Genomic DNA, 20,401 nt, shown 5'->3' with positions numbered 1-20,401 from the left:
ACGTCTTCCTTTTACTTTCAAATTCTCTTTTTAATCAGAGATGGAGGTGTGAAGATGAGATAGAAATGCATAGAAAGTATATGCAAGAGGACCAGGTTAATGAAATGACTTCTCTTCAGGGTTTCATACTCAGAATGCTTAGTGAAGACACTATTTATTCCTTGTTCATTAGCAGCTTTTGAATAGTGTAGCACCAAAACTAGAAGTTTGGAAAATTTGTTAAAGGGAAATTTATCTAGAATAAATTAAGGTACCAATTCAGATGCCCCTAGAAATCTTAAGAAACCTAAGTGATGAAAGCAATCCTATCTTTAAAGTTAGTATAAGAATGTTGCTCATCAAAATTTGATTGGTTTTAGTTATCATATTTTATTAGTTATATTTATCATATTTGCAGTATCATTGAGTTGTATTTTTCATGGAACGTAAGGATGGAAGGGGCCTTAATGGTTGTTTAGTATAACTGTATTTCTACCGCTTTACTCTCTTTTTTTTTTTTTTTTTTTGTGGTATGCGGGCCTCTCACTGTTGTGGCCTCTCCCGTTGCGGAGCACAGGCTCCGGACGCGCAGGCTCAGCAGCCATGGCTCACGGGCCCAGCCGCTCCATGGCATGTGGGATCTTCCTGGACCGGGGCACGAACCCGTGTCCCCTGCTTCGGCAGGCGGACTCTCAACCACTGCGCCACCAGGGAAGCCCTTTACTCTCTTTTATACCGTTGTTGATGAGGTACTGTCTCTGTTTTTCCCCTCGGTAGAAATAGTTTAGTAATTAAGTTATAGTATATTGTGCGTGTAGTATATTGTTTATATTGTATGTAATCAGTAAATATATACATATAAATGCACTATGATAATAGGGTTTTATGATTATTGTGTCTTATCATTTATGGCAAATCAGGGTCCATGGTAACTTATTTGCTGCTGCTTCCTAGGTCAGGAACACTCTTACATTTTTCTTGTGACAACATAAGAGCAAGCCATTTTATGAGTTCAATGCATTAAATTCCATTCAATGAACATTTTTTGCATGGTGGCAAAATTGGATTTGCATTTCTTCTATAAATTTCAAGGGTTAGATTTCTGTAAACTGCCCTGATAGGAGAATTTGTGTTAGAGAAATTTAAGGGTGGATAGAGTGTAGAGGGCATATTATGTGTGAACCATTGGGAAACTTTTAGAATTATTTTGAGTTCATCAAACTACTACAATAAAAGCACATGATAAAGAGGTTACCAGTTACATTTTGCACATATAATTAGTAATAGAGTAATGGGTACTGTTCTATAGGACCACAATTCCTCATCAACAATTCTGACATCTAAAATGCTCTGAAAACCAAAATTCTTTTTTTGTATGTTTGGCACAAATTGGTTTTCTTCACAAAACCTGTTGTGAACTGTTTGTCTTTATTTCATGTATTTGTAGGTTTCACTGCAGAAATAGTAAATGTTTAATCATAGTGTGCTGTTCCAGACTTCTCTGTGCCATTACAGCTTTCTCTATGGGTGTTAAAAAGTATATGGTGTTTACACACTGTATCACCTGTCAGAAATGCCCTGAAAGGGCTTCCCTGCTGGCGCAGTGGTTGAGAGTCCGCCTGCTGATGCAGGGGACAAGGGTTCGTGCCCCGGTCCAGGAAGATCCCACGTGCCGCGGAGCGGCTGGGCCCGTGAGCCATGGCCGCTGAGCCTGCGCATCCGGAGCCTGTGTTCCGCAATGGGAGAGGCCACAACAGTGAGAGGCCCGCATACTGCAAAAAAAAAAAAAAAAAAAAGCCCTGAAATTCAGAATTGCAAAATGTTTAACTGCAGGAGCTTTGGAAAAGGAACTGTGGAACTGCATTAATTTGCTTCTGCCATTTATTTCTTGATAGAAACTACTCAGCATCTTAGTCCTCTGAGATGGAGTTTGAGTAAGATCCTGGTAAATTTCTTTTGCTTTTTACTCTTGTAAATATGTATATACCAAGAGGCACTTTATTTTAATCTGTGTTTATTTCTTTAGCAGTTGAAAGTTTTTCTGGTTTTTTGATACTGGGTCTTGTGGGGCCCACTGTGGTCCCAGAAGCATTGTGTAATTAGGATTCTTGAGATGGAAAATGTTTAGGGTAACTTTGGCATAGCTGAGTATTCATCACACTCTCTTTAGTCCTTGGGGTTATGTAATTTTACCTCTGTACATGGTAACTTCATGCCACAACACCTGCAGGCAGCCCTCTTTTTACATATCTTGGCTTCCTTTTTCATAACAAAGAAGAGGTGTGGTTGCAGTGCCTCTATTTTAGTTTCCTTAAACTTCCTTAATTTGTTTTTAAGAGTTCACTGCAAAAACCTTTATACCTACTCAGGCTTCTTTTTTTTCCCCATCCTGTCTGTTTCTTTTTCTCTTTTTCTTTTCTTTATTACTTCCCTGCCCCCACCCCCTTTAAAATAATATTCCTCAGCCAGAGAAGTTCATACTTATGGTATTCTGTATCAGAAAAATATTTGCTGGAAAGGTGACAGAAGTAAATCTGCATATTCTGGTATTTCTCTAAAGAGGACCTTTTGTAGGGGAGTGATTATTGTACTGCTTGTGCAGTGATAGTGTTCTGTGTATGTGGTTTTTGCTTTCTTTCCATCCTTAAATACTGAAGGGTAATGGGGTCGTGAGCACTGTGGTACATGTATTTTTGTGTTTACTAAGATTCCAGGCACTTTAAGGTATAGATCCTAATGGGAAATTTAGACCTTATGTGGTTAGGTTATGTGCACTTGCTATGTGCTCTGAAAGCACTATAATTCTCTTGTAGGACAAATTATACCTTGTATTATTGTTTGTTTAAGCTATGTGATGGCCAGAATTACAGTGGTCTTATTTGTATTTCCTGTGTTTGATACATAATAGACCTCTAATGATTACTAATTTGTTGAATGAATAGATTAATCATTTCATCTTCATTAGGGAGAATTTTAACATGGAAGAACCTTGATTAAATGCCTCCTGAGGCACCATGCTCATCCCAAACCAATTTAGTTTGCATCATCACAGCTGTATGAGACAAATTTCAAACACATAAATTGGGCCTAATTTAAATAAAAGAATAAACACAAGCCTGTGACTTATTTACTCAGGCTTAAAAGTAGAGAAACACATTCTAGAAAGATTTCTGAAATGAAATGCATTCATGGGCTATGTATTTAGTTAGAGGAAATATTTAGAGGAAATATTCTATTTTTTTGAGCATTTCAGTTAACTGTGATTGTATTGTAAGATATTTTTTATATTAAAGTTTTTCTTTTTTCTGTTTCTAACGCAGCAAAATTCATTCCCCCTCACAATCAAATTAGAAAACAATTTCATCACCTTAAAATATTCCCTCATGCTGCTCCTTTGTAGCCAACCCCTTTCCCCACTCTGGCCCCTAACAACCACTACTCTATCTTATAATTTTGCCAGATATCATATAACTTATAGGAATAATGAATCATGAATATAATATAAATTATAGGAATCATGTGGTATGTAGCCTTTTGAATCTGTCTTCTTCCACTGTGCAGAATGCATTTGAGATTAATCCATGTTGTAGTGTGTATCAGTACTTTTTTTTTTTGCTGAGCAGTATTCCATTATATGGATGTACTTCAGCATGTTTATCCATTCACCAGTTGAAGTATTTGTTTCTAGTTTTTGTGATAATGAATAAAGCTGCCACAAACCTTTGGGTGCAGTTTTTGTTTTGTGTGTGAATCTGAGTTTTCATTTCTCTTGGGGAAGTTTTTAGGGGAATTGTTAGGTCATATGGCAAGTGTGTGTTTAACTTTATAACAAACTGTCAAACTGTTTTCTAAAGCAGCTGTACCATTTTGCATTCCCACCAGTAATGTGGGAGAGTTCTAGTAATAAGCAGTTTGTAAAATTTAAATTGGCTCTATTGAATTACTTTTTAGTAATTCGTTGGTTTGATTGCACAGCAGAATATCTTGACAATAATATTAGTTCTGAACATGATATTTTTATAGCTGTAGATCTGTCAGACAGAGATGTAATTTAGGGGAGCCTCACTTTTCAGTGAATGCAGTCTTCCATATGCTTTGGAACTGTTCTTTCTTGCTGATCATGCAGCCCTGAGCTTTGTAAGAAAAACTAGGCCTTAACTAACCCTGGTTCATATTGGGGATTCAGGTGCCTTTGGATCAATTCTGTGTTATCTGTCTTCAGGTTTACAGCACTTACTTTGGATTCTTGTCATTTGGACTGGGCAGAAGGAAATCCTTCCTGTGGAGAAGTGGTTGGACTTTCAGCTTATTTTTGTCACCTGTTGTGTGTTTCATTCCAGTTTTGTAGAAGTCAACTTGCTTATTCATGGTTTACTGTCAATCATACTATTCAGTCCTTTCTATGTTGAGAGTTGACAATATTAGCTTCATAACTGAAATTTCCAAATGCTAATACCCTTGAATGACTGTTTTAAGTCTGTGGCCTTTGCGTATACTAGACTGTTGTTTGTAATTATGTATTTTTATAAATTAGGAAATAAGCATTGTAGTTAAGAAGAAAGGATATAACTTTGTTATGAGAACCATGCATGAAACAGCTACTGAGGTTCCTGAAGTATTTTCTCATTTATCTGGCATTATTAGGGAACAACCTGTTAGATACATTAGGACCTTGAATTTATACTTAAATATTTTCTTATTTAAATTTTTTTAAATGGTAAACTTTACAGGGTAGTACTGTTTTCTCAGTGTTTTCTCAACATACCAGATCTTGCTGATGCAGGGCTCTCATTCTGAACATCAGTTATAAAGTATGCTATTATGCATAGATGTCTGTGAATTTATTGAAGTCTATAAGGTTGTTTTCTGCCTGTTCTCTCATGTTTTTACTGTTCACCTCATATTTTCTCTTTTGATTTCCAGTGTAAACTTGTTAGAATTATATTAAAATTAAAATGGAGTTTAGGGGCTCTTATTTAATGAACAGAATATGCATTTTGTGACCTCCTTTAGTGAATTTATTTCTTCTGATTCATAGCTCTTGGAAAGTTGAAATTACAGTATAAATGACCTTTGATTTGTGAGGTGTTATTCCACTTGCTTGTAGTATCTCTCAGACCTATAAATTGCTGCCTGCCCGCCCATACCTTTTTCTTTCCTCCTTTATTTGGAAAAGAGATGATCATATAAATTAACATTCTTAAATTTTTAAGAGAGTTCATTTGTTCATTCATTCATTTACTTGTTTCTTCAACAAAGTTTTAACCAGTGTCTGCTGTGTGCTATGTATTATAACAGATAATGGGGAGACAGAGTCAAATAAATTATGATCCCTGTCCTTGAGGACATCAGATTAAAAAATGGGCTATCTTAAAATTAAAGAGTAAAAGCATTGTCCCCTGTCTTCCCTGTAAATTGGTTGTGAGATGTAGAGATTTGATCAGATTCAGTTTCAATTTTTTTCTTCCATCAGGAAGATCAAAGGTTGTTTTTTCTTTTTGTGATGTTAGTGGCAATTGATGATCCTTGCCTAGTTCCATTAATTCCTTAGGAGTTGCATAATGATGAGATTTGAATTCTGTCATTTCTTACTTTATTAGACTGGAATACATTTAAAGAAAAAATTTCCCTTCATCGATTAGCATTGATTGGTATTATTCCCAGATTCTATATTTGCACATTTGTCTACTTGCTAAAATTTATTTGTAACCCCCAAATCAGTATCCCTTGTGCTTTGCCATTCATGAGCTTGGGTAGAGTGGCAAAAACTTTGAGTCACTGGAGGGGCATGTTCCCAGCTGAAGTCAAACTAGGTGTTCTGCTGTCTTGTTTTGCTTTTAAGGCCTATTTAGTGCTTTTGGGGTGATTTTACTGTTTAAATTGGCCCCCAAATGTAGTGCTGCACTGCTGCCTAGTGTTCCTAAACCCAAAAAGGCTGTGATATGCCCTATGGAGAAAATACATTAGATGAGCTTAGTTCAGGCATGAGTTACAGTGCTGTTGGCTGTGAGTTCAGTGTTAATGACTCAACAATATGCAGCTGACCCTTGAACAACAGGGATATGAAGCATGTGGGTCCACTAATATACTGGGATTATATTCATTATTAGTACTGCAGTACTATACGATGTCCAGTTGGTTGAATCTGCAGGTGCGGAACCACGGATCGGGTGAGGGAGGGACTGTGTATATGGAGGGCCACCCACGAGTTATATGTGAATTTTCAACTGCGTGAAGGGCAGGTGCCCCACTCCTGTGTTGTTCAAAGGTCAGCTGTATATTAAATAAGTTGTCTTTAAACAGAATCACACATAAAACAAGGATATGTATTGATCAGTTGATGAAAATGTTATGACCAGAGGATTGTAGGAACCTAACCCTGTATTTTTCGTAGGAGCAATGGTTCAGTGTTTTCAACCTTTATAAAACGTTAACTACTGTGAATCAACTGTTTTTGGTTTTGCTGAGGTACAGAAGAATATCCTTTTTTAACTGATGTAAAAAATATACAACAGAAAGTTGTAAGTCATGGAAGTAGAGAGTCATTAAGAGGCTTGGTGAGACCTTTTCTGGGGAAGTTCATTGCTTCTTGGGTCATTTCTGTGCCTGGTACAGGGTAAATACTCAATAAGTATTTGTTGGATGTAAGTAAGTGCCGCCAAATAGAACATGATTTTCCTTGAAAGCTTGGAGTTTAAATTTAATATCATTCCTGTGATTGGGATTTGCAGTCAAGTTTGTGCTTAGAGGTAGTGAGATACCTACTCTTAGAGATTGATATTGGGAATATTTCAGTAATGTAAATTTAGTATGATGTCTACTTGATTTTTGATTTCCATCATGTAGGAGATGAGGGTGATCTATGCTTCTCTCGTATTTATCATAAGTGCTTAAGGGGCTGGACATTTTCAAATTAAACATTCCCTTCTCTTCCAAATATTGAGACTCATTAGCTATGATAAGGGACATTACCAATGGGAGTATAAAGTCACCTGGAAATTGAAAAGAGGAGGCACAAAAAGACATTTTGAGGACCAATGAAACAGTCATATCCTAGTTACTAGAGAATAGTCAGACCTGGATAATTAGAAAATTTACTTAGTTAGACTTTCAGTAATATTTGTGTATGTTAAGAAAGTTTAGCTTTTAATACAATTTCCTATATAAAATTGACATAGTTATAACTGATTATAATATGGTATGTTTTGCTATTCCTTTGCTATTATGTATTATACAGTAGCTTTCAAACTTAGAAATGTTTTTGACTACAACTCATTGAAATACATTTACCACAACTTACAGAAATATATTTTACATTGTGACCTAGTGATACTTACGTATTCATATAAAGAACCCAAACACAATCTCACTAAACACACTGTTCTTACTACATTTATGCACTCCATTTTCTTTCTTTTTTTGATACTATTTTATTTAAAAAACTGTTGCTTAAGACCCATTAAGTTGGTTTACAGACCCAATAATGGGTCATAGTCCACATGTTGGAGAACAACACTGCTTTCTTAGTAGGAATATACAAGGGACATCACTGAAATCAGGTTTCAAAAATGTAAAGTGTTGTAGATGATAGTTACTAAACATTTCTGAGACAAAATAAGTTTCCCTAGTATGTAATTAGAAAAATTGATCTCCATTTTTGACATTACAGTTAATGATTTAGCTTTTAAAAATAAGTGTTTAGCCTTTTCTTAGACAACCAGAGTTGAGCTCATGCCAGAAACCAGTAACTGGGACACTTGCTGCTGATAGAAGCATGTGATGTAACGGCTAGCCATCACATCACAAATATCCTTACTCATTTAAATTTTGGAGAAGCTTGTAGACATGTAGTGTCATTTTTATAGAGACTGCATAAGGCATTTGAAACACCGAATGGCTCATTTAGTGTATTAAAAATGGATTTTTAAATTTAAGATAACAAGGCAGTGAGAAATCAATGCTGAGGCAAGTAACTTGTGAAAAAAATTAATTTAAAAATTTTCATTCCTTGTGATTTTCTATTTACAAAGGACACTGAATAGCATGCTGAACATGAAAAGATACCTATAGAAACTTTTAATATCACAGGTACATGAAACAATTCTATATTGATTGCAATAATATTTTGGAAGATAGGTAGAGTACTAATAATTATTTTAAAAAATTTAGAACTGCTCATTAATGTTTACTTGAAAGCTTTAGCTAGCTGTGGTGGAGGTAGAACATACATACTAATATGTTCTCAGACTACTTTGATTTATCTAGTTGCAACTTCGAGGAGGTCAGTTGGCTCTGTAATGTCCTAAATTATTGGGCCACGCAGATTAGAGAATCTGATTTTCTGTTTTCTGTTTTGAAGATTCATCAGTGATCATCAAATTAGAAGTATGCCTGTGGCCTACATTTCTACTCATGTATAATCAGATTATATCTAATGTTTTCTGTATTTAGCAGCTCATTTTTATCTTTATTAGTGGATGATACTCCATCAAAATTGTAATTGTTTATGAAAGCAAAGTAATTGATTACTTTAGATAGGATAGATGAATAGATTATTCATCTATTCTCGAGGATAATTTGAAAATTCATCCTTTTGATCAATTATGTCTTTTTAATATAGATATTTAAGTAAGTCAGTGTGCTGAGAATTATGATAGAATCAAACATAATTTAAAATATTTTGTTACCATTTGTGTGCATTCATGTCAGTTTAATCACATTAAATACATGTTTATTCTTTTTGGTTGTGTATAATGTTTAAGGTTTCAGTTAAAGAGGTAATATCTCTTATAAAAATTAAAATATCCTTAAGCCCTGTAAATCACTACTTTGTGTTATAAGAAATTGTAAGCCAGGCATATTTCTATGAAACTGTCTTTTCTCAATAGTTTTTATTTCTATGGTTGTCTAATTTTTAAGTTTTCAAGCTGTATTTTTCTATTCTCTTCCTTGTAATTTTTGAATTTAAAGCTTCTGAGAGAAATTTTCAGTTATTACTATTGACTGAATCTGTAGATATAATACAATACTAAGATTAATTGTGGGCTTTTTATCAACTGGTATAATTTTCATGGACACTCTGAATCTTACCTACTCATATTTCTGTTTTTGCTTCTCTACTAGAAAGTGGAAAAATTAAGTATGGGTGCTGAACTGCATGTTATCCATTTCCTGTTAGTATTACATAGTTTTATTTCTAATATTATTTTACTTCCCTCCTGATTTCTTTACTTAAAACTGTTCTCAGTCTTTTGGTAGTGTGTGTGTATTGTAAACTGCCCTATATACTTTTCTATAACAAGATTGGCTTTTAAATTAAGTACAGATGTTATTTAATTTTAGGATACATTGTTTCTAAGAATATATTTATAAAGTAATACAGTGAGAAAATAACAGTTTACTTTTCAGTGGTTCTTAACTTTTTTAGCGTCATACAATCTGGTGAAAGCTATGGATTCTCTCTTAAGAAAATGCTTAGGAGGTCCATGGATTTCAGGTTAAGAACTCTATACCTGTCTTTAGTATTGGTGGACTCTGTTATCATGCAAAGCAAAAGTAGGGCAAATCAAATCAAAACAAAAACTATAGTTCATGGAAGTGCTTAATACTTTACTATTCAATTATTTGAAATATTCTTATCAAGTTTTGACAGTATTTTTTAGTTATTTATTTTAGGGTGAAAGTTACCTGTTCATAGTAGAGTTAATCTTTTTATTAAGTTAATGCTTATATATGGTAGAATATTAAAATAATACAGAAATAGTCTCTTGCCTCATGTCTTTGAATTTTTCAGTAGATGAAACCACTTTTTTTTTCCTTGAGGAAATATTAAAAGCCTGTCATTAGATGATAAAAGAAGAAAAGAACACTACTTTGAATAGGACCATTTAATCAGGATCCTAGATAGAAGAAAATTTGATGTTTAAAGGATGGGTCATTTTGATATTTTTCAGAGTACTCTAAAGTGAAAAGGAATTTATTGTTTTCACAAACTTTAATATTTAAGTATATAGATTGTAAACTCTCCCGTGTCTAGTTCTAGATTCCTTCCTCTCTCCCAAACTCCATATCTAAACTGTCTCTAAGACTGAGCATGTTTGAAACCACTTTTAATTACTTCACTTTTAAATGCTTCAGGTGGTTACTAACATAACTTAAAATAAGGTGCATACAGTGTTCTCTTTGATTCTGTGTCAAGTTTTGCATTCTTTTTTTTAAACTAATTTTAACTTTATTTTTCCAGCTTTTTTGAGGCAAATAAAATTGTATCTATTAAAAGTGTACACTGTGATGTTTTGGTGTATGTATGCATTGTGAAATCATTATCAATATCAAGTTAATTAACACATCCATTATGTCACATGGTTACCTTTTTTCCCCCCCATGGTTAGAACAGTTAAGATCTACTCTGTTAGCAAACTTAAAGTATACAATACAGTATTATTTACTACAGTCATCAGGCCAAACATTAGATCCTCAGAACTTATTTTTTATAACTGAATGTTTGTATCCTTTGATCAGCATCTTCCATTTCTCCCAGCCCCTGGCAACCACCCTTCTACTCCCTGTTTCTATGAGTTTGACTTTTTTGTTTTTTTTTTTATGATTCCAGAAACAAGTGATGCCATACAGTATCTTGTCTTTCTCTGGCTTATTTCACTTAGCATAATGCCTTCCAGGTTCATCCATGTTATTACAGTGGCAGGACTTCCTTTTTTTTATGACTGAATAATATTCCATTGAATAGACCATATTGTCTTTATCCATTCATCCTTTTTCATCATTGCTTTGGCTATTTGGGGTCTTTTGTGTTTCTATCTGAATTTTTTTCTATTTCTGTGGGAAAAAAGCCATTGGAGTTTTAAGGATTTCATTGAATCTGTTGATCACTTCTGGTAATATAGACATTTTAACAATATTAGGTCGTCGAATACAAGAACGTGGGATATCTTTTGATGTAGTTGTGCCTTTTTCAGTTTCTTTCATTAATGTCTTACAGTTTTGAATGTAAAGGTCTTTCACTCTTTGATTAACTTTATTCCTAAGTATTTTATTCTTTTTCATAAGATTGTAAATGGGATGGCTTTCATAATTTCTCTTTCAGAGAATTCATTGTTAGCGTATGGAAATGCGACTGAGTTTTGTATGTTGATTGTGTATCCTATAACCTTTACTGAATTTGTGTATTATATCTAATAGCTTTTTGGTAGAGTCTTTGGAAACATATTGTACCAAAACTTACGGGATGAAGCAAAAGCAGTTCCAAGAGGGACATTTATAGCAATATATGCCTACATTAAGAAAAAAACAAAGGCCTCAAATAAACAAACCTAACTTTACACCTCAAGGAACAAGAAAAAGAAGAACAAACTAAGCCAAAAGTTAGAAGGAAGGAAGGAAAGAACAAAGATCAGAGCAAAAATCAATGAAATAGAGCCTAGAAAAACAATAGAAAAGATGAATGAAACAGATTTTTTCTTAAAAGATAAAATTGTCAAACTCTTAGCTAGACTAAGGAAAAACAGAGAAGACTCAAATAAAATCAGAAATAAAAGAGGAGATATTACACCTGATGCCACAGAAATACAAAGGATCCTAAGAGACTACTGTGAGTAATTAGATGCCAACAAATTGGATAATCTGGAAGAAACAGATAAAGTCATAGAAACATACAACCTACCAAGACTGAATCAGGAAGAAACAAAATCTGAATAGACCTGTAATTGCTAAGGAGATTGAAACAGTAATCAAAAATCTTCTAACTAACAAAAGCCCAGGACCAGATGGCTTTAGTGGTGAATTCTACCAAACATTTAAAGAAGTAACATCAGTTTTACTCAGACTCTTCTAAAAAATTGAAGAGGAGGGAACACTTTCAGACTTACTTCTCGAGGCCAGTATTATCCTGATACCATAGCCAGATAAGGGCATTACAAGAAGAGAATATTACAGGCCAATATCCCTGATGAATATATATGCAGAAATTCTCAATAAAGTATAAACAACGTGAATTTAACAGAACATCTGAAAGATTATACACCATGATCAAGTGGGAATCATCCCTGGGATGCAAGGATGATTCAACATACACAAATCAATAAATGTTATACATGACATTAATATAATGAAGGATAAAAATTGTGTGATCATCTTAATAGGTGCGTAAAAAGCATTTGACAAAATTCAGCATCCCTTTATGATAGAACTCTTAACAAATTAGGTATAAAAGGAATGTATCTCGACATAATAAAAGGCCACATGTGACAAGTCTACAGCTAACATCTTACTTAATGGTGACAGGTTGAAAGCTTTTCCTCTAAGATCAGGAACATACAAGGATTTCCACTCTCACCACTTCTGTTGAATATAATATGGGGAATCCTAGCTAGTGCAATTCAGCAAGAAAAAGAAAGGTACCCAAATTGGAAAGGAAAAAGTAAAATTGTCTGTGTTTGCAGATGCATTATCTTTTGTCTACTGAGGGATGAGATTTTAGCTCACATACTACCTCTTCCCCTTCTGTGTTTAAACGTTTGGATGGTTATTATGTTTACTTCATCTTTTGCTCACCTTTTTTTTGTTGTTGTTTTAGCAAATTTTACATTATCTCATTAATCTGAATTTAGTAAGGTGCAGATGTTCATATCCCTGCCCTTCCCTCTACCTCTTCTACTCCTCCTTAACAGCTGAGTGTCTGTCATTTGTAGTGTTATTTTAACACTGTTAAGGTTGGAAACATTTATATTTTCTTCAATAACATTTATCTTGTTTTTTGGGGGGATAAGATTGATTCTAAAAGCTGAAAATCAATTAACCTTGCTTACACTTTTAGGACTTACAGTAGAATGCCAGGGTTAGTTTTGTTTCTAGATTAGCCCTCTGGGCCGTTTTTGCTATAACTCAGGAAAAATTTCTTTTTCTTAACTTCCTCTGTCCTTCATATTAATTTCTCTTATTATTTGGAAGTTGGAGGTATTGGATTGCTTCTTTCTGTCTCTTTTCCTTTATTTTTTGTTTCTTTATATTTTTGTTTCACATAATAGGATTGTTCCCCACCTTGTCTTTGATTATTCCATATAATATAGCATTATTTTCTTATTCTGTGTATATATTATTGTCCTTCTCAAAAGTGTCTGAGGATTTTTTTTTAAGTTTTCATATTTTTTAAAATTTGCTTTTTTGTGGGTATTTTTCTTGCATATTGTTACCTTTCTTCATAAATCTAGCGATTCTTGATTGTCAGTTCATATGTGTGAAGGAGTGATAGGTTGATATTTCTGCGTAAATGGCTTGGGTTTTCTTTGCCGTTCTATTTGCTTTGCTGTTTTTTTCTTTATCAATCTCTTGAATCTTATTTACACAGATGGGGCTTATTGATTGGCACATTCCACATCAGGTATGCACTCAGGGAATTAGTTTTTAGGCAAAGAGTTCTTTAAAATGTCAGATGGGAACAGGTTTTATTCTGTGATGCCAGCAAATACTCCCCCCTCCCCCCCTTCTTTGGAACTTCCTTTGATTTCTTTAGAGATTTATTTTTCTTTTTGTTTTGTGTTGTTCTTTTACATAGGAGACAGTAACAACAGTTAGTAGCAATTATCTACCTCCCCCATTTTGTCCCTGCCTCCCTTCCCTTTTTCACTCCTGCTTATTACCTTTTCACCTAACTTCCTTTAGGAAGCCTTTTGGAAGTCTGTTTGGTAGATCAGTTCCTTACTCTGCTGTGGTCTTCTCCAGCACTTAGTTTGAGCATTAGCTTCCTTCATTGCTTCATCTGTCAGTATATGCTTCTGGGCTTCCCTGGTGGCGCAGTGGTTAGGAATCCGCCTGCTAATGCAGGGGACATGGGTTCGAGCCCTGGTCTGGGAAGATCCCACGTGCCGTGGAGCAACTAAGCCCTGGTCCGGGAAGATCCCACATGCCGTGGAGCAACTAAGCCCGTGTGCCACAACTACCGAGCCTGCGCCCTAGAGCCTGCGAGCCACAACTACTGAAGCCCGCGCGCCTAGAGCCCGTGCTCAGCAACAAGAGAAGCCACTGCAGTGAGAAGCCCGTGCACTGCAACAAAGAGTAGCCCCCGCTCACTGCAACTAGAGAAAGCCTGTGTGCAGCAACGAAGACCCAATGCAGCCAAAAAAAGAAATAAATAAATTTATTTATTTAAAAAAAATATATACTTTTCTTCCCATCTTCCAAAAGTTTTTTTAATATTTCTTGTCTCACTTTAAGCCTTCTTATTGATAGGGAAATACAAAGTTGCAGTTGTTAACTCAAAAAAATCTAATATCACCACAGGAGGGTGTATCATAGTAAGAAAACACATTGCGGTTTTGTGGGTTAATGTTTCTTTTGCTGTTGTGTATGTATATTGTCTTTTTGTTCATAAATGTCTCAGAGCCCTGTGCACATGCACGGGGCTTATTGACTCGTGAGTACCCCCTCCCATCTCCTTTGTTGGCTCAAATTAGGATCTGGCGACGCTGAGGTATTGTAGAGAGAGACAGTATAGGCTGGCAAGAAGGGGCAGAGTGATGCTGCTGATCCAGAGAGAAAGGCACAGTTCAGACTTTGGGAGGTCAGAGAATTAGCAAAACCATCACCAGAGGTAAAGTGGGTAAGAATATGAACTCAGGAGTCTGACTCTTTGTAGTCATATTCTCACTATACCATTTACTGACTTTATGATGCAGGTCAAGTTGTGTAACTTCTCTAAATTTTAGTTTCCTTATTGGTAAAAATAGGGATTGAAATAGTACCTTATAACTGTGAGAACTGATGAGTTAATCTATTTAAAATACTTAGCACAGTAAGTGCTCAGCAAATGGCAACTAGAGAGATTTTACGTAAAATCCAGGTTTCTGGATTTTCTACAAAAATTTGAACATCTGGGCCTCCCTGGTGGCGCAGTGGTTGAGAGTCCACCTGCCGACGCAGGGGACACAGGTTCGTGCCCCGGTCCGGGAAGATCCCACATGCCGCGGAGCGGCTGGGCCCATGAGCCATGGCCTCTGAGCCTACGCATCCAGAGCCTGTGCTCCGCAACGGGAGAGGCCACAACAGTGAGAGGCTTGCGTACCACAAAAAAAAAAAAAAAAAAAAAAAAAAAAATTGAACAGCTGATGTTCCTGAATGGCAGCAATTATTTACAGCTGAGTAGTAGGTGCCTGTTTTAATTGGGGTATTTGCTTTCCAGTTTGCCATAACCCCAGTACTCCTTATTGTCTCATACTCAGTTTGATTCACTCTCTTTATGTTACCTTCCTCGTCTTTTTGGGCATTTGGATTTGTGACTTCTGATGTACTGGTATTAGCTGTAGCTGAAAGAATATCTGCAGTTTTCAGAGCTGATTTTTCTTTGGTGTTGGGCTGAATCAGTACCGAAGGCACAAACATAGACCGTATTAGAAGACTAATTCAGGCAAGGGAATGCTGTCACATACAGGAAATTCGTGGGAGTACTTGGGAGTATCACACTGGTTGGTGAGGTTCAGTGATGTGCTTCAGGTGAATGAAGAGACTGATGTTAGGGGGTGTGGTGATAAGTAACTGGGAGGGCTTTAGGTAGGAAGCCCATAACTAAAACCTAGAAATGTTTAGAGATAGAAAAAACTCATTTCTTAATGTATAATATCTGTTGACTGTCCTAGGTGCCTGGCAGTGTGCTAGGTTCAGAGATCACCAAGTTACATATAACAAGAGTCCTTGTCATCAAATACAACAGGCAGTTATAATATTGTGTGTAATATAAGAATATCCTCAGAAATCTCCTAGTCTAATCCTCCTATTTTATAATTAATAAAATAAGCTTAGACAGATTAAGCCTTGCCTAAGGCTTCACGAGTAGTTGGGACTCTTAAGACTTCTTTTTTCTAATCCAGTGCTCTTTCTAGTACATAGACAAGGCAGGCAGCATCAAAGAGGTTTGGAAGCAGATGGCAGGGATTCCAAGACCTCGGAGAACTGGTGTATTGGAGCAGGGTACAAAGATCGGGATTTAGCTGTGAGAGAAGGTTATGTTGCCTTATTTAAGACTTACTCTCAAAAGACTGGAGCTAGAGATTTTTCTTAGGGGCATGAAGAAGTAAGTGGCCATGTTGGAGAAGTCCATGTGGCAAGGAACTGTAGGCAGCTTCTAGGAACTGTAGATACCGTGTAGGACTTGAGGGTGGCCTGTGAGAGCCAGCTAAAAGCTGACGCCCTCAGTTATACACTGCAAGGATATGAATTCTGCCCGCAATCTGAAGGAGCTTGGAAGAAGATTCTTTCCCACTTTCGTCTCCAGATAAGAATGTAGTCTAGCTGATACTTTGAATGAAACCTGTGGAACCCTGAGCAAATGACTCAGCTGAGCCGTGCCCAGACTTCTGATCCACGGAAACTGTGAACTAATAAATATACTGCTATAAGGTGCTAAGTTTTTGGTAATTTGTTACACAGCAATAGAAAACTAATACTTTTGGTCATGTCCAAGTATATTCTTTAGTGTAGTTTCATTACATAATAAACACAGTGCTTTGCCATCTATTATAATTTGAAATACATAATCCAGACTTCACTGTGCCTTAAAAGCATGAAAATCACTGTAGTTTGTGATGCTCTGGGCAGCACTGTGAAATGATAAGAGTGCTACATATGGCCTCAAAACTACTTTTCTCTGGTAGTATGAAGCAGCTGTAACAATGCATAAATGAGTTAGCATGGATTCATTCTTATGAAAGTTTATTTATGAACACCAAAATTTGAATTTCATATAATTTTCATGAGTCACAAAATATTAATTTTTTCCCCAAATATGTAAAAATGTAAAGACGATTCTTAGTTTGCAGACTGTACATAATAGACAATAGGCTGAATTTAGCCTGCAGGCTGGAGTTTGCTGACAATGGCTATAGACAAACTTGTCGATACTAATACTGTTTGATAGGTGCAAAACAGGGGAAGTACTAGCACTGTTTAAGATCCTTAATAAAAATATTTTAATCAAAAATCCAACTTGTTAAATATATTTTAAAAAGTAAAAAACCTAGCATGACAGGTTTTTGAACAGTTTCTTGAATGTGGTAAAAAGGATGGAGTAAAATACGAAACAGCCTCATTTCTCACTAACCACTACTTCTATACTTTGATTATTCTTTTTTCCCCACTCATAAATGATATCCTGGTCAGTTTCCATTGATTCTTGCCACATATTTATAGGAATAAGTTCAGTTTTGGCAAGACTTATTTTGGGGTGTTAAAAATACTTGGGCCATCTTTTTTGGGAGGGCATTAAAAAAATTTTTTTAACATCTTTATTAGAGTATAATTGCTTTACAATGGTGTGTCAGTTTCTGCTGTATAACAAAGTGAATCAGCTATACATATACATACATTCCCATATCTCCTCCGTCTTGCGTCTCCCTCCCACCCTCCCTATCCCACCCCTCTAGGTGGTCACAAAGCACCAAGCTGATCTCCCTGTGCCATGTGGCTGCTTCCCACTAGTTATCTCGTTTACATTTGGTAGTGTATATATGTCAGTGTCACTCTCTCACTTCATCCCAGCTTAACTTCCCCATCCCCATGTCCTCAAGTCCATTCTCTACGTCTGCACCTTTATTCCTGTCCTGCCCCAAGTTTCTTCAGAACCTTTTTTTAAAGATTCCATATATATGTGTTAGTGTACGGTATTTGTTTTTCTCTTTCTGACTCACTGCACTCTGTATGACAGACTCTAGGTCCATCCACCTCACTACAAATAACTCAATTTCGTTTCTTTTTATGGCTGAGTAATATTCCATTGTATATATGTGCCACATCTTTTTTATCCATTCATCTGTCGATGGACAGTTAGGTCCTGGCTATTGTAAATACAGCTGCAGTGAACATTGTGGTACATGACTCTTTTTGAATTATGGTTTTCTCAGGGTATATGCCCGGTAGTGGGATTGCTGGGTCAAATGGTAGTTCTATTTTTAGTTTTTTAAGGAACCTCCATACTATTCTCCATAGTGTCTGTATCAATTAACATTCCCACCAACAGTGCAAGAGCGTTCCCTTTTCTCCACACCCTCTCCAACATTTACTGTTTGTAGAGTTTTTGATATTGGCCATTCTGACCGGTGTGAGGTGATACCTCATTGTAGTTTTGATTTGCATTTCTCTAATGATTAGTGATGTTGAGCATCCTTTCATGTGTTTGTGGGCAATCTATATATCTTCTTTGGAGAAATGTCTATTTAGGTCTTCTTCCCATTTTTGGATTGGGTTGTTTTTTTGATATTGAGGTGCATGAGCTGCTTATATATTTTGGAGATTAATCCTTTGTCAGTTGCTTCTTTAGCAAATATTTTCTCCCATTCTGAGGGTTGTCTCTTTGTCTTGTCTGATATGAGAATTGCTACTCCAGCTCTCTTTTTTTTTTTTTCTGCAGTATGCGGGCCTCTCAGTGTTGTGGCCTCTCCCATTGTGGAGCACAGGCTCCGGACGCGCAGGCCCAGTGGTCATGGCTCACGGGCCCAGCCACTCTGCGGCATGTGGGATCTTCCCGGACCGGGGCACGAACCCGTGTCCCCTGCATGAGCAGGCGGATTCTCAACCACTGAACCACCAGGGGAGCCCTCCAGCTCTCTTTTGATTTCCATTTGCACGGAATATCTTTTTCTATCCCCTCACTTTCAGTCTGTATGTGTCCCTGGGTCTGAAGTGGGTCTCTTGTAGACAGCATATGTATGGGTCTTGTTTTGGTATCCATTCAGCCAGTCTTTGTCGTTTGGTTAGAGCATCTAATCCATTTACATTTAAGGTAGTTATTGATAAGTATGTTCCTGTTACCATTTTCTTAATTGTTTTGGGTTTGTTATTGTAAGTCTTTTCCTTCTCTTGTGTTTCCTGCTTAGAGAAATTCCTTTAGCATTTGTTGTAGAGCCGGTTTGGTGGTGCTGAATTCTCTTAGCTTTTGCTTGTCTGTAAAGGTTTTAATTTCTCTGTCGAATCGGAATGAGATCCTTGCTGGGTAAAGTAATCTTGGTTGTAGATTTTTCCCTTTCATCACTTTAAATATGTCCTGCCACGCACTGCTGTCTTGCAGAGTTTCTTCTGAAAGATCAGCTGTTAACCTTATGGGGATTCCCTTGTACTTCCTTGCTTTTCCCTTGCTGCTTTTAATATTTTTTCTTTGTATTTAATTTTTGATAGTTTCATTAATATGTGTCTTGGCGTGTTTCTCCTTGGATTTATCCTGTATGGGACTCTCTGCGCTTCCTGCACTTGATTGACTATTTCCTTACCCATATTAAGGAAGTTTTCAACTATAATCTCTTCAAATATTTTTCTCAGTCCCTTTCTTTTTCTCTTCTTCTCCTGGGACCCCTATAATTCGAATGTTGATGCGTTTACTGTTGTACCAGAGGTCTCTGAGATTGTCCTCAATTCTTTCCATTCTTTTTTCTTTATTCTTCTCTGTGGTAGTTATTTCCACTATTTTATCTTCCAGGTCACTTATCCGTTCTTCTGCCTCAGTTATTCTGCTATTGATTCCTTCTAGAGAATTTTTAATATCATTTATTGTCATGTTCATCATTGTGTGTTTGCTCTTTAGTTCTTCTAGGTCCTTGTTAAACGTTTCTTGTATTTTCTTCATTCTATTTCCAAGATTTTGGATCATCTTTACTATCATTACTCTGCTTCTTTTTCATGTAGACTACCTATTTTCTCTTCATTTGTTTGGTCTGGTGGGTTTTTACCTTGCTTCTTCATCTGCTGCGTGTTTCTCTGTCTTCTCATTTTGTTTAACTTACTGTGTTTGGGGTCACCTTTTTGCAGGCTGCAGGTTCGTAGTTCCCATTGTTTTTGGTGTCTGCTCCCAGTGGGTAAGGTTGGTTCACTGGGTTGTGTAGGCTTCCTGGTGGAGGGGACTGGTGCCTGTGTTCTGGTGGATGAGGCTGGAGCTTGTTGTTCTGGTGGGCAGGACCACGTCCGGTGGTGTGTATTGGGATGTCAGTGAACTTATTATGATTTTAGGTAGCCTCTCTGCTAATGGGTGGGTTTGTGTTCCTGTCTTGCTAGTTGTCTGGCATAGACTGTCTAGCACTGTAGCTTGCTGGTCGTTGAGTGGAGCTGGGTCTTAGTGTTGAGATGGAGATCTCTGGAAGAGTTTTTGCCCTTTGATATTACTTGGGGTTGGGAGGTCTCTGGTGGACCAATGTCCTGAACTTGGCTCTCCCACCTCAGAGGCTCAGGCCTGACACCTGGCCAGAGCACCAAGAGCCTGTTATCCACACCGTTCAGAAGAAAAGGGAGAAAAAGGAAGGAAGGAAGGACGGAAGGAAGGACGGAAGGAAGGATGAAAATAAAGTTATTAAAATAGAAAAATTATTAACAGCCTGAGGCACAGTGTGTTCTCCAAGGGAAGTTGTCCCTGGATCACGGGACCCTGGCAGTG

General features: G+C 36.6%; 1 protein-coding gene across 11 annotated transcripts in view; it reads left to right on the top strand.

Annotated features, from left to right (window-relative positions):
* CSNK1G3 (casein kinase 1 gamma 3) overlaps positions 1-20,401 on the top strand; it is a 138,332-nt gene that overhangs the window by 9,669 nt on the left and 108,262 nt on the right. The window lies entirely within an intron of this gene.

Source organism: Delphinus delphis, chromosome 3, assembly GCF_949987515.2.
Source record: "Delphinus delphis chromosome 3, mDelDel1.2, whole genome shotgun sequence".
Classification (NCBI taxonomy): Eukaryota; Metazoa; Chordata; class Mammalia; order Artiodactyla; family Delphinidae; genus Delphinus; species Delphinus delphis.
The sequence above is the reverse complement of the archived record's forward strand: the minus strand, read 5'-3'. Positions and strand labels throughout refer to the sequence as shown.